The following is a 12,059-nucleotide window of genomic DNA, read 5'->3' on the forward strand; positions in this document are numbered from 1 at the left end:
GGATCCATTTGCTTTGAAATGCCCTCTTCTGATCTCTGTAGGCACTGGGATATATAAAATTCATATACATATATTCAGGCAAACACTCATACACATAAAATAAAAATAAATAAAATAAAGCCACATTGGGTCTGACTCTGATTTACAGGGTATTTGAGATTCCAAATGAGACAGTAGCAGAGACTCCAAAAAGTTTTGTGTGTGTGTGTGTGTGTGTGTGTGTGTGTGTGTGTGTGTGTTACACGTATGTGCAGGAACACATTCGGTAGTGTTTGTGGAGGCCAGAGGTCAATGTTCCATGTCTTTCTGTATCTATAGCTGCCTTATTTGTGGAACCAGATCTTGCACTGAACCTAGAGCTTGCCAAGACTGCTTAGCTACATAGCCCCCCAAAATCCTTCTGTCTCTGCTTCCCCGGTGCTGGGGTTACAGGTGCACACTGCCTAGTTCACCCAGGTTCTAGAGATCTGAATTCAGATTCCCGTACTTTCAAAGCAAATGCTTCACCAATGGAGTGATCTTCCTGGCCCTCAGGAAAAGAAAACCCAGCTGGAAGTGAGAAGCCAGGCTATTGACTGCTAGGCATTATGGGCCGGAACATCAGCTATCACTGGGTCATTCTTGCTCCCCTACCCCTGTCCAGCTGCCGGCTCTGTCTTTCTACCTGGGCCCCTGTGGGCACCCCAGAGTTAAGCACCCCCAAATCAACTTCCCTGATCCACAAATACAAGTCTGAGGTAGTGGGATTAACAGGGGCAGTCCCGTGAGTGGATGCCACGCAGGGAGCTGTATTCAGCTCCAACAGGCCTTCTACATTTTTTTTTCCTTATTTTTTCCCTCCCCACCGTGAAACAAAGAAAGTTTGTTGTCGAGGTGTAGACCTTTCTTGGGCCTTGTCCGAGTTTCTACCTTGTTTTTCTTTTTCCTTCTCCCTCACCTCCACCCTGCCTTCCCTACCTCCCCACCTTGAATAAATAAAGCACCCAAAGCTGGCACCAGCTGGAAAGTACAAACTATCTCATAATTTTCTAATTTTTTTTTTTCACACACTGGCCCAGGGTTTTGGGCAAAGGACAAAAGCTATTGTTGAACAGAGCACAACACGGAGTTCTGAGTCACCGATCCGCCTCGGTTCCCGAGAGCTCATAGGTCTGTTCGGTTGGCAGAGCCGGTGAGCTCAGAGCCCTGCGGGGGCCGTGGGTGCAGGCGCCCTCTTGGGGCGCGGCCCCGCCCCCCACCCTTGCCAGGGCTCCCCGCTGGGCTGGCACTTCAGCTTTGTTGGCTGTTAATCATAGGGGGAATTTAAATAAAATGTTATGAAATAAAAAACAAACCAGCCTGAGTTTCCTCCCTCCCTAATGCTGTCATTTCGGGGACATTTTTCAAGCTTTCATAGAGTTTCTCTGGTGGCCGTCACAACACTGGGCATTCAGGGGGTATTTTCTCCAATACGTATCATAAATATTTTTCTATGTTTCAAAATCATCTTCGCGATAGCTATTTGCATAGGCGAGGCAGGATTTATTCACTGCGTTATCACGGGAGGACGCTATGACGGCACAGGGGAATATCTTTAAATCAGATCATGTATCCACAAGAGCTAAACCCAGGCTGGGGGCCTTTGCCTGAGTGACCCAGATCACCTTGGCTGTGGGTCCGTGGCCTTGGAGAGTGTACCTGGAAGATGGACCGGAGCCCCACCCAAACCTCGCCCGACTTGAGCCAGGCCCTGAACTCCCCTGCCCTTGTACCCAGAGAGACACAGGTCCTGTGATTGGTCCTCATCCCCCAGCCGACCTTCACCCCCTGAGAAGCTGCACTTCCTTTCTATAAAGCACCCTGGCAGCAAAAGGCCCATGACAACACTCCGCTCTCTCTCCGTTTTTATATCTGAATATCTCAAAGCACTTAGCTAAGACCTTCATTTTCTCATTACCCCAAGGAGAGAAGGTCATTCGGGGAAAATGGTACAAATATGCCCATTTGTCAAACGCAAAAGGGAAGCGAGTTAAAAGGAACATTCTACCAGTGAAGCGAGCAGACAGAACTAACCCTGGAGAGCACACGGGGCCTGCTTGCCCACCTATTGGCTCGGCTTGCTTCTCTAGCCGAGTTCAAGAGTCTTGTGACTGACAGGTAAGATAGCTGGGCCTCACACACAGGTTTCCATTTTGCAGACAGTCAATCACCCAGCTCTGGCCGAAGCTCATTCCTACCTCATCCATGGTCTTCACTTAGACCATAACCTCTAAAGACACGATTATGTAAAATACACATTATATAAATAGACACAGTGGCCAAAGGAAGAAACACTGGATGAAAATACACTAGGTACTAAGAAAAAGTGTGCCATAATAATTACACTCATAGTCAGTTTTCTTCCTTTTACCTCTTTTAACAGCTTCTGTAAGGCGTAGTTCCATATTTCACAGTGCCTGAAGGAAGGCATGCATTTCTCTGGCAGATCAACCTACACTCAACATCATGACTAGGCCTGGTGGGAGACACACACCTATAATCCCAGCTCTCAGCAGGCTAAGGCAGGAGAATTGGTGGAGAGTTCAAGCCCAGCCTAGGCTACAAACCGAGACCCTGAAGCGAAGCCAACCAACCAACACCAACCAACTGGCCCTCTTTCACTGACTCCTGTGATCTCTCGGAGCCTTATTTCCTGAGGTACAGTGGCCATCGATCTACCTGCCCTGTGCCCTTCAATCCCACAAAAAGCCACGATACAGAATCTGACACTCGGCGCTCAGTAAACGTCTGTTTCCTTCCTCTCTTAGTAAGGTGGAAATGGAAGGGCGACTCGACTTTAATGCTGCACCCGGGGGACAGAACAAGACCCTTCCTCTGCACCATCTCAACGACTTCCGCCACATCCTCTCATCCATCACCCCCACCCCGCCCCGCCCCCAGCGCCCAGACCTCCGCTCTTCTGCAACTCACCTGGAGGGGGAGGGGGAGGCTCTGGCTTGAGAGAACGAGGCCCTCTTCTAACTCTCACACTCTCTACTAGGGCAGGCTCAGAGCTACCTCTCCAGGCAGCACAGACACCTCCCTCATGCAACGACTCTGGAGGACACACCAGGCGGGTGATTCTTGGGTTGGCGCCTTCCTGGCAGCCGCCCTCCAGGAACAGGTGCCAGGCTGCAAAGGCCACCTGCTGCTGGGGGAGGGCAAGGGCCAGGCTCTCCTCCATGAGGAGAGGTGAAGGCGAACCAAGATGGTGGTAGTATCTAGGAGTGGACTCCTCGTTTGGCAGACAGTCCAGGCTAGCCCGGAGACTGCTGCTTGGACATCTAAGAGCCACAGCCCTGGGTCTCAAAAGCCTTGTTCCTTGCTCCAGGGTTCTGGACGGGATAAATAAGTTTGCCTTTCTTGTTTGGCAAGTGTTTTTAAGCCAGCTTTTGATTATCATATGGACTGAAGCTCCAGCCTGGCCTTCAGAGTCTGAAGACAAAACACAGGGGCAGGTCTGAGCCCACTGCTTTCCTGCCTTCCCCATGACAGAAAGGATTTAGCAGGAGCATTAAAGTCTGTGTGCATGGGCTGCCTCTGCCAAGCCTGTGGCGGGGCTGTTTCATCTGACCCCACACTATAAGCACTGGTACCTCCTCTCTCTCACACAATGAGGATAGAATAGTTAGGTATGTCCAAAGACACTCTCCCAATAAACAAAAGGCCAGGGATTTGAACCCACAGACTTACTCACTATTCTCCAGCCCAGCTCCTAAAGCAAGGAGATCCCACTTGGTCTTTCCAGAAAGGAGCACTAAGAGCCGTCCCTAACCATAGGAGGACAAACGTACCCCCAAGGAGCAGGTTGTTACTCTGTCCAAGTGAGTCCTTCTTGTCATCTCTTGTCTCTCGGGAATAAATGTTCTCTACCACTGAGGCTGGATGGCAAAGCTGAGAGGTACCACAGCACACATGCTGAACATGTCTGGGGGCTGGGAGGGGGGCGTGCAGGGTGGCCATAGTTCTCTGAGGCTTGTGGAAAGGCTTAAATGGGGAGGTTTAGGGATGCAGGGCCATTGTTGAGGGCTGAGACATGTAACTATATGTTGGCTGATTGATGGGTCTGAACATCATGGAGAAGAGACGGTGGTGCAGAGGTCAGACCCTTGGCATACACTAACCCTCAATGCTGCAAGCCTTCTTTGCAAACTAGGGATGATGCCAGCTCAAAATGGCGTACCCTTTCTTTTAAAATTCAAATAGGGTTCTAATGGGAGGCTGGATGTAGGGAGGGCACCAGACAAAGCCCCCACAGCGTGGGCTATCGGCTTGCCAAGTTAACTGGGAGGAGGTCCTGGGACCTAGCAGCAGGTCCCATGAAAGATGGCACCCAGCAGGGTGGGGGCTGCTGGGTCACTGGGGCAGACAGTCTCCAAACATGCTGAGCACAGCACATGGCTTCATTCAGAAACCCAGAGTGAAATGTACAGCCGGGTCTAGGGTGGATTCAGCCCTTAACTCATTCGGGATCGCCGGTGGAACCACAGAGGAGGGAGGGGGTTGGGAGACCGCAACTTGGGGGTACGAAGAAGGCCATCCCCGGCAGAAAGGCAGGTCTGGACATAATCCCAGTGGCAAATATGGACGCATAGAGAAAGAGATCCTAATTCTGTGCGAGATCCCTCTAAAACCCAAACAAGCATTGGGGACTGATGGAGGGATGAGTGAGCCTGGGCGAGGTCGGGTGGAGGGGGCGGAGCCTAGGGGTAGCTTGTTTTCTACCCCTGCCAAATCCTCGTTTACTGTCAGCTTCAATCCATTCGGAGCTCACGGACTCAATTGCCTTTTCACGGGGGAAGGAGCCTGCACAATGCAGGGCCTTTTCAGCGCCACATTAGCACACAGGGCACTGGGCAATGTCCGGGAATAAACACACACATCCCTCCTGAGGCCGCTGACCCCCACCGCCATCTGAAGCAACCCATCCAGCAGTGCCAGAGTCACGTCTACGCTCCTCGATTTTAATTCTTTGGGGTGGGCTTTTCCTGCTTTGCTCTAATGTGGCTTGGACAGTGAAAAGTTGTGTGTACTCATTCTTAGACACACACATACAGACATACACACACACACACACACTCACACACATATGCGTGTGCACACCTACACATGCGCACCCTTAGTATGTTAGAAGTGAAGAGACTCTACCTTTCAAGTAACAGAAACTGAGTTAACTCTAGTAAACTCTTAAGTTGTTCTGCACAGAGAAGAAAGAGATGGATGGAAAGAAAAAACTAAAATAGGTTCCTAGGAGGCAAAGATTTGGGGGTGGGGGCGTCTCTATTTAAAGGACCTTCTAGCAAACAGGGTTTTTGGATAAGTCAGCATTTGATAAGAGAATGTCCCTATGAACCTGGCAGTCACCAAAGCTTTTCAATACCTATTATGAACAGGATGATTATGGTTATCATTTTTTTACATTGTTTTGTGGAAGGGCATAAGCCCGCCATAGCATATGTGTTGAAGAGAGAGGGTAATTTCCAGGGCTTGGTTCTCCTCTTCCACCATGTGGATGCAGGGGATTGAATTCAGCTCATCAGACTTAGCAGTAAGTGTCTTTACCAGCTGAGCCACCTTGCCAGCCAACGGCCCCCCATTTGTTTTTGAGTGCTAACCATGTGCCTTGCTCCGTAAAATGCCTCCAATGTGACCTCCACTGATGGCCAGAGGAACCCGAGAAGGCGGGCTCTGTGTGCTGCCAGCCCAGTCTGATAGTTAAGACCCTTCCAAAACCACAAAGATGCTAGGCAGGAGAAGAGTTTGAGGTTGTATCCTCCTCACTCCAGACTAGCATGGGAGAGAGGAATGTGCTAGGTTGGATCACAGAGAAGGTGGTCCCACCCCAGAGGCATCTCAGACATCTGGGAATGTCACTGCTCAAGATCCCCTCACTCTGTTCCCTGGGGCTTCTACACTTAGGCCTAGCTCAGAGGGATACTGCCCAACAGAACTTCCTGTGATGTTAGAAATGGTGTGTGTGTGTGTGTGTATGTGTGTGTTTGTATGTCTATCTGTCTGTCTATGTATGTTTGTGTGTGTGTGCTTGTATGTCTGTCTAGGTTTGTGCATATGTGTGTCTGTGTGTATGCGTGTCAACGTGTGTATCAGTGTGCATCTTTGTGTCTGTGTGTTTGCCTGTATAGTCTATCTAATTGAAATGTCCACAGAGCAATAGCTACTTGATCAGCCAGTATGGACCTCAAACCCCAAGGCCTCCAGCTATTCCCAGCCCCAAACGATTTTAGAAATAAAGGAAGACCAGAAGGAAAATGGAGCATGTCCTGTCAGCCAGGTTCCTGTCTTCCCCGCCAGCATATTGTCAGCCCTCCCCATCTCCCTTCCAGTTGCCTCTTCCTTCCTTTCTTCATTCCTTCCCTCCCTACTGTGTGCTTCCTCCTCTCCCCCACCCCACCCCCGCCTCCCCTTCTCCCTTCTCTCTCCTCCTTTCTTAGCAAAAAGCATCAGTTTAATTAGATAAACCCTCCAAGCCTGTGGTCTGGAGTTCATCATGGAAATTAACCTGCTCCAGATCTCAGATAGTGAAACAAGACCTGAGCGTTTTGCCGTAGCACAGTGAAATGGGAGAGGCTGATGGGGTGTCATAACCCTCATCTTCCATAAGTACCCCTCACCCCTCCAGGATCCCCCCCTCCCCTGCCCTTGCCTCCTCAGGTCACTGCCACACGCCCCTGACTTATTTTTTTTTCCTGGTCTTTCCTGTCTCCTCCTAGGACTGAAGTGTTCCACGGCCGGCCCACTCAGGGGCAGGCAGGAAAACTGCACCGAGTATGCCTGTGCTCCACAGCTCCAGGTGGAACTGGGCAGACACACCCTCCAGTCTCCTAGCCATCCCAGCAGCTCCATGAAGCACAGAGGGAATCTCAGGCCCATTTTACAGAACATGCAAACAACAGACGTTAATCTGCCCAAGCAGGAAAAGCAGGATCTGCATTCAGCTCAGTCTCATTTTTCTCAAGGACAAGCTCCCTCCACAGGAAGAGCAGAGTCCACAGGTACCCCAGGCCAGTTCCTGTCTGCCCTAGCCTTCTGTCTCTCGTGTCCTGTTGCAATCGGCTCTCATCCATTCCAACCATCTCACTGAACACCCAGTCCAACCACAATGGGAAACAGAAGTTAATGATCCTGGTGCGAGTTTATGACATCACAAGTGGGCCTCCTGACTCTGTCCAAGATATCCAGAGAAGTGAGAGAAAGTTCAGATTTCCAACCAACCTTCTATCATGCTGCAACCAGGGGGTTCTTAGCACTAGATACATAGTGGGCAGATTTCCCCCTTTCATGGATGAGAACAGGCCAGTAAAGTCATTGATGTAACATCACATGACTCTGGTCCCCAGTCTTGCCAGCTGGAAAATACACATGACTCCTCACAGTAACTGGGGATGCCACAGACTGAAACAACAGACGCACTCCAAACCTTCAGTGGAATCTCCTATATAGCTAGAAAAGCAACCCCAAGGTCCTAGTAAAAGAACCAACTCAGAATTTGAAAACACACACACAGCCTCAGTACCACAGTCTGAATCCAGGCCCTTTGTGGAATAGAACTCAACAGGGGTCCCCTCAGAGACATATACCAGATTACATAAAACCAGCTCATCTGACATTGGGGACATCCTTCACTTGACAACATGACCATGATAAATTCTTCATTACATTTAATTACTTTCAAAGGACACTCACAGCTAGGAACCCGGCTGACTGTCAAGTCGACCCTAGGAAGACAGTACTGTCAAAGACTATTTGACAAGACAGGAAACTGAGGCCCAAAGAGATCAAATGATTTACTCAAGGTCACAGTGATGTGAAATAATGCCAGAACTGGAACAGAATCTCTTCACGCCTAACACACCCATCCACACCTCATGAGACCCTAAGTGGACACGGAGAACAGGGGAATAGACAGTCTGACCCCAGGTTCCTCACTCTTCTCTCTCCTCAGCCAAAGATGCAGGTGTGTGACCCACGATCTCCCCAAGAATTAGATTTTTCTGAAATTCCCAAGAAACCCCAGGACTGGCGGGCCCAGAAATGGCCCTCACATAACAAACTGCACAGCTGAGCTCCCGGGGCGAGGGGGGCGGCTGAGATGCTGGCACAGCCCCTGTGGGTACACTGCCAGCAATTAGTGCTGGGGAAGGTGCCAGGCCTGGCAGAACGCATTCCCCACCCGTTCTTCTCATTTATACACACACACCACAAACACACACATATCCACACACATCCACACACATACCACACATGCATACACACATATCACACACACACACATACATATATACCACACACACCACACATACATACATACTACATAATACACACACTACACAAACACACACACACCACACACAAACACCATATACACACACCACATACACAGACACATACCACACACATACAGACCATATACACACACCACACATACAGACACAAACCACACACACATACACATATGCATGCATACCACACAATACACACATTACACAAACACATACAGCACACAAACACACACCATATACACATACCACACAAACACATACACCACACACATATAACACATTCACATACACACAAACACACATAACACACACGCACACACACACACACACACATGTACACACCCCACACACACCCACATGTACACTTTATACCCATACACACAAACTCACCCACCTAGCACCGGAGACACAGTGCAGCTTCCTCTCAGTAAATCTCTCCTCAGCAAGGCGCTCGAAGGGCATGCAATTTGGCCATTACTGCTCTTAAACAACAGAAAGGCAGAATCTACCCACCATTAACCCAACCCGATCCCTGTGGACTTCATGCCAGCTCAGTCGCCAGCCTTCACCTCAAACTCCCACGCACGCTCTATAAGCTCCCCAGGAGTTTCCAGAGAAAGAGGGAATATAATTTTTTTTTTAATTTTTAAAAAACACATTATGAGAAGTCAAACCTTTATTGTGCTTTCTGTCAGACCCACGTCTCTCCCCAGAGTAAACCATCCCCAGGTGGCACATGACCTTGGCTAAGACCCTTCTGCAAAGCCTAGGAAGCCCAGAGAATGTAAACAGAACGAGGGAAAGCTGCTCCTGATGCGACTTGGGGCATCTGCCTGAGCAAGTGAAGGTTGGTTCCACAAAGGATAACCTGCCTGTGGGCCTGGCTTCATCTACAGGGTCCCCCTTGTGTCAGTCTGAAGCATTCTCCTCTCCCAGGGCCGAGGTGGGAGCCTTAGGAAAGACCATTATGCCTCCTTCCCTAAGAACTAGAAAGCAGGCAACCTTGCTGGAGCAAAAGGCTCTGGAGGGCTCTTAGTCTGGGTTTATAAGATCTGAGAGACCCCTCAAAGTAAAAGTGATATTTATGATTATGAGGGTTTTTTTTTAAAGAGGATTCTCAATAAGGGTCGTGCATAACTCAGAGAGCCAGCCCAAGCTCAGAGTGCCTGGTGACTGAGGCAGGGTTGAAGAGAGAACACGGGCTACAATCCCTAGTCTTCTTTCTGTGTCCTTAGCTGGAGGCTTCCTTTGGAAGCTGCCTCTGCTTCATCCTTGCTGTGTCTGGGAACTGAGCTGGGCTGTGCCCCTGGGCTGGTGCCCACTGCCCTCCTGCCTGTCATCAGGGCTGCCCGGCAGTGAGCTGGCAGAGCAATTGCACAGTGGAGCCCACCAGCTGAGAGGAGAGGAGAAGCCAGCAGCCAGCTCCCTGCTTGGTGAGCCTCACAGATCTGCTAAGCCACCTAGTGTCCAGACTAGAGCTCTGGCCACCACTTGGTCCTTCCAGCTCCCTAGAACAGCTACTGCGAGGGAATCCTGAGGGACTGGAAGCAGGGGCATAGAACAAGACAAACCCTTTCTGCCAACATCCCCACACACCAGCCTGGACCTCCCCTAGGAGCCTGAGGCCTGAGTACTAGGGATATAGCCCAGGAGGAAGCAAAGGCCTGTGCCCCCACCCTGACACCTTCCAAGCAAGACAGAGCTGGCCTCATCATCCCTGCCCACCCCCCCAAGAAAAACAGCTTATCTTGAAGATCCTCTTTGTGTCCACTCAGACTACCCCTCCTACCTCTGACATCTTGGGGTACCCCAAACCCAACCTCCAGGCCTCATGAGGAACCTCCTGAAGGCTGGGCCTCTACTTTCCCATGGTCCCTGGGCCCCCACTCAGATTCCCTCCCCTGCTGCTGTCTCTTTCCTCTGTGTCCTCAAGACTCCTCTCACCTTGAGAAGTGTTAGGATTACCCAGCATTTACACTCAATGCTCTTCTGTATTCCTTAAGACTTATTAAGAATGATAATGAGTTCTGAAGGAGCTATGAGTCTCTCTCTCTCTCTCTCTCTCTCTCTCTCTCTCTCTCCTTTTCTCCCTCTACCCCCTTGCTTTCTTTCTCTACGTGTCTTCTCCACAGAAGACACACAGGACAAATCCAGACTAAACTTGGGGGGGTGAGGGGGGGCGTCCAAGCAACCTGACAGAGGGCGCTTGAGGATTCCTACTCCGTAGTTCATCTTTCTCTGGCCTCTCTCTAGTTGTCTACAATTATTATGATTTTAGAAGAATCTCTCCCAGGGCAGGCTACCCCTCACTGTACAGAACTCTGGACACAGTCGGGGCAGCTGGCCTGCAAAAAAAACTCGTTAACATGCAGTTCTTAAACGTTTGATTAATCTTTGTTGAATTTATGACAGGCTTTAGTCTCCCCCTCCCCAGCCCCCTGCAAGCTGTGGCCTCAGGACCAAAGCAACTCAACTTGGTGAACTTGGGGGGGGGTAATAAGATGGGGGCTGTCCCTCTTCCTCTAGTAGACTTGCCACTAGAGCTACAGGCAGCCGGGTGACAGATGGAAGGCACACAGATGCCACTACCCAAGCAGTAGACAGACTTGATCTCTGAAGACCAGAGGGGAGATCCCAGGGCAGCCAGAGTCATGCCTAACTTTTAGCTACTGGGGGTTTCATGTGAGGTGGAGGAAGGCAGCAGCCAGTGGGCCAAGAAGCAACCAAGCAGAGCTTAGAGCTGGCAAGGACACGGAGCCTTGTGCCCAGGAAACACACTCGAATCCCGGGCAGAGGGATTGGCCTTATCGGTCTGCCGGGCTGCCCTTCAGAGAAAAGGAAGAGCAGATCCTAATGAAATTACAGTTTTTAAAATGTCTATAAATTTAATCTATCTCCCTCTCCCTGTGCCTCAGCCCCAGCTCCTCCAGCGAGGCTTGTTTGCCTCAGCCCCTTCCCTCGGCTCATGCCTGCTTCTCTGATATAGACATCAAGAGGTTACGGGCTCAATTATAGCTCTACTGGAGTCCCCGAATCAGGCTTGCCTTCTCTTCTCCTTCTTCAGAAACCAGATGCCAAATAAATCTCTCTTCTTTAGATTTTTATTGTCAATGCCCAAAGCCTAAAGACCCTTCCCACCGACTCCCAGCCTTGCTGCACTAGTTCAGAAGGAGGCAAGTGTTCTTTCAAATTGTGTCTGAGGACAACACAAACGTCTCTCTCTCCGTCCCGCCCCCCCCCCCCTTCTGAAGGGCACACGCAAAACCTTGGCTCTCTATGAAATCTTTAAAAGAGGTGGGGAAGGCAGTGTCCGTGTGCTTAATGTTACTGGGGAGGGCGAAAGAGCAGCTGGCACGTAGAAAACCTAACACATTTCTAAAGTTAAAAGCTGACATCATAAGGCTTCTCGCTAGTGAAGGTCCATTTAAAATAGGCAAAATATACAAGGTGACTGTGGAAGAAAGAGAAAGGATGGTCCCCACCTCCCTCACACTGTCACAGCGAGCCTCAGGGAGCTTTGTCATCACACAATCACAAGCTGAAAGGGCCCTCTCTCCCCACCAAGAAAAACAAAGTTACAGTATCTGAGTTCCAATCAGTCAGAGCTGTTGATTCCTGAGAAGGAATCAGCTTCAAGTTGGAAGTCTAAAGGAGAAAGAAAGAGGGGGTGGGGGGGGGTGGGGGGGTGGGGAGGAGAAAGAAAAACCCAATTTCTACTCTCACATTGGAAATATTAACCAG

At 50.0% G+C, this 12,059-nt stretch overlaps 1 protein-coding gene across 5 annotated transcripts in view; it reads right to left on the reverse strand.

Annotated features, from left to right (window-relative positions):
- Casz1 (castor zinc finger 1) overlaps window positions 1-12,059 on the reverse strand; it is a 148,837-nt gene that overhangs the window by 131,424 nt on the left and 5,354 nt on the right. The window contains exon 1 of one of the 5 annotated variants that reach the window (XM_076933736.1): window positions 2,950-3,116. The exons of the other annotated variants lie outside the window; for them this stretch is intronic. The gene's annotated coding sequence lies outside the window, so the exon portion shown is untranslated. Of the gene's footprint in view, window positions 1-2,949; window positions 3,117-12,059 lie in introns of those variants that run through there. 5 annotated transcript variants of the gene reach the window in all.

This window comes from Arvicanthis niloticus, chromosome 5 (genome assembly GCF_011762505.2).
Source record: "Arvicanthis niloticus isolate mArvNil1 chromosome 5, mArvNil1.pat.X, whole genome shotgun sequence".
NCBI lineage: Eukaryota > Metazoa > Chordata > Mammalia > Rodentia > Muridae > Arvicanthis > Arvicanthis niloticus.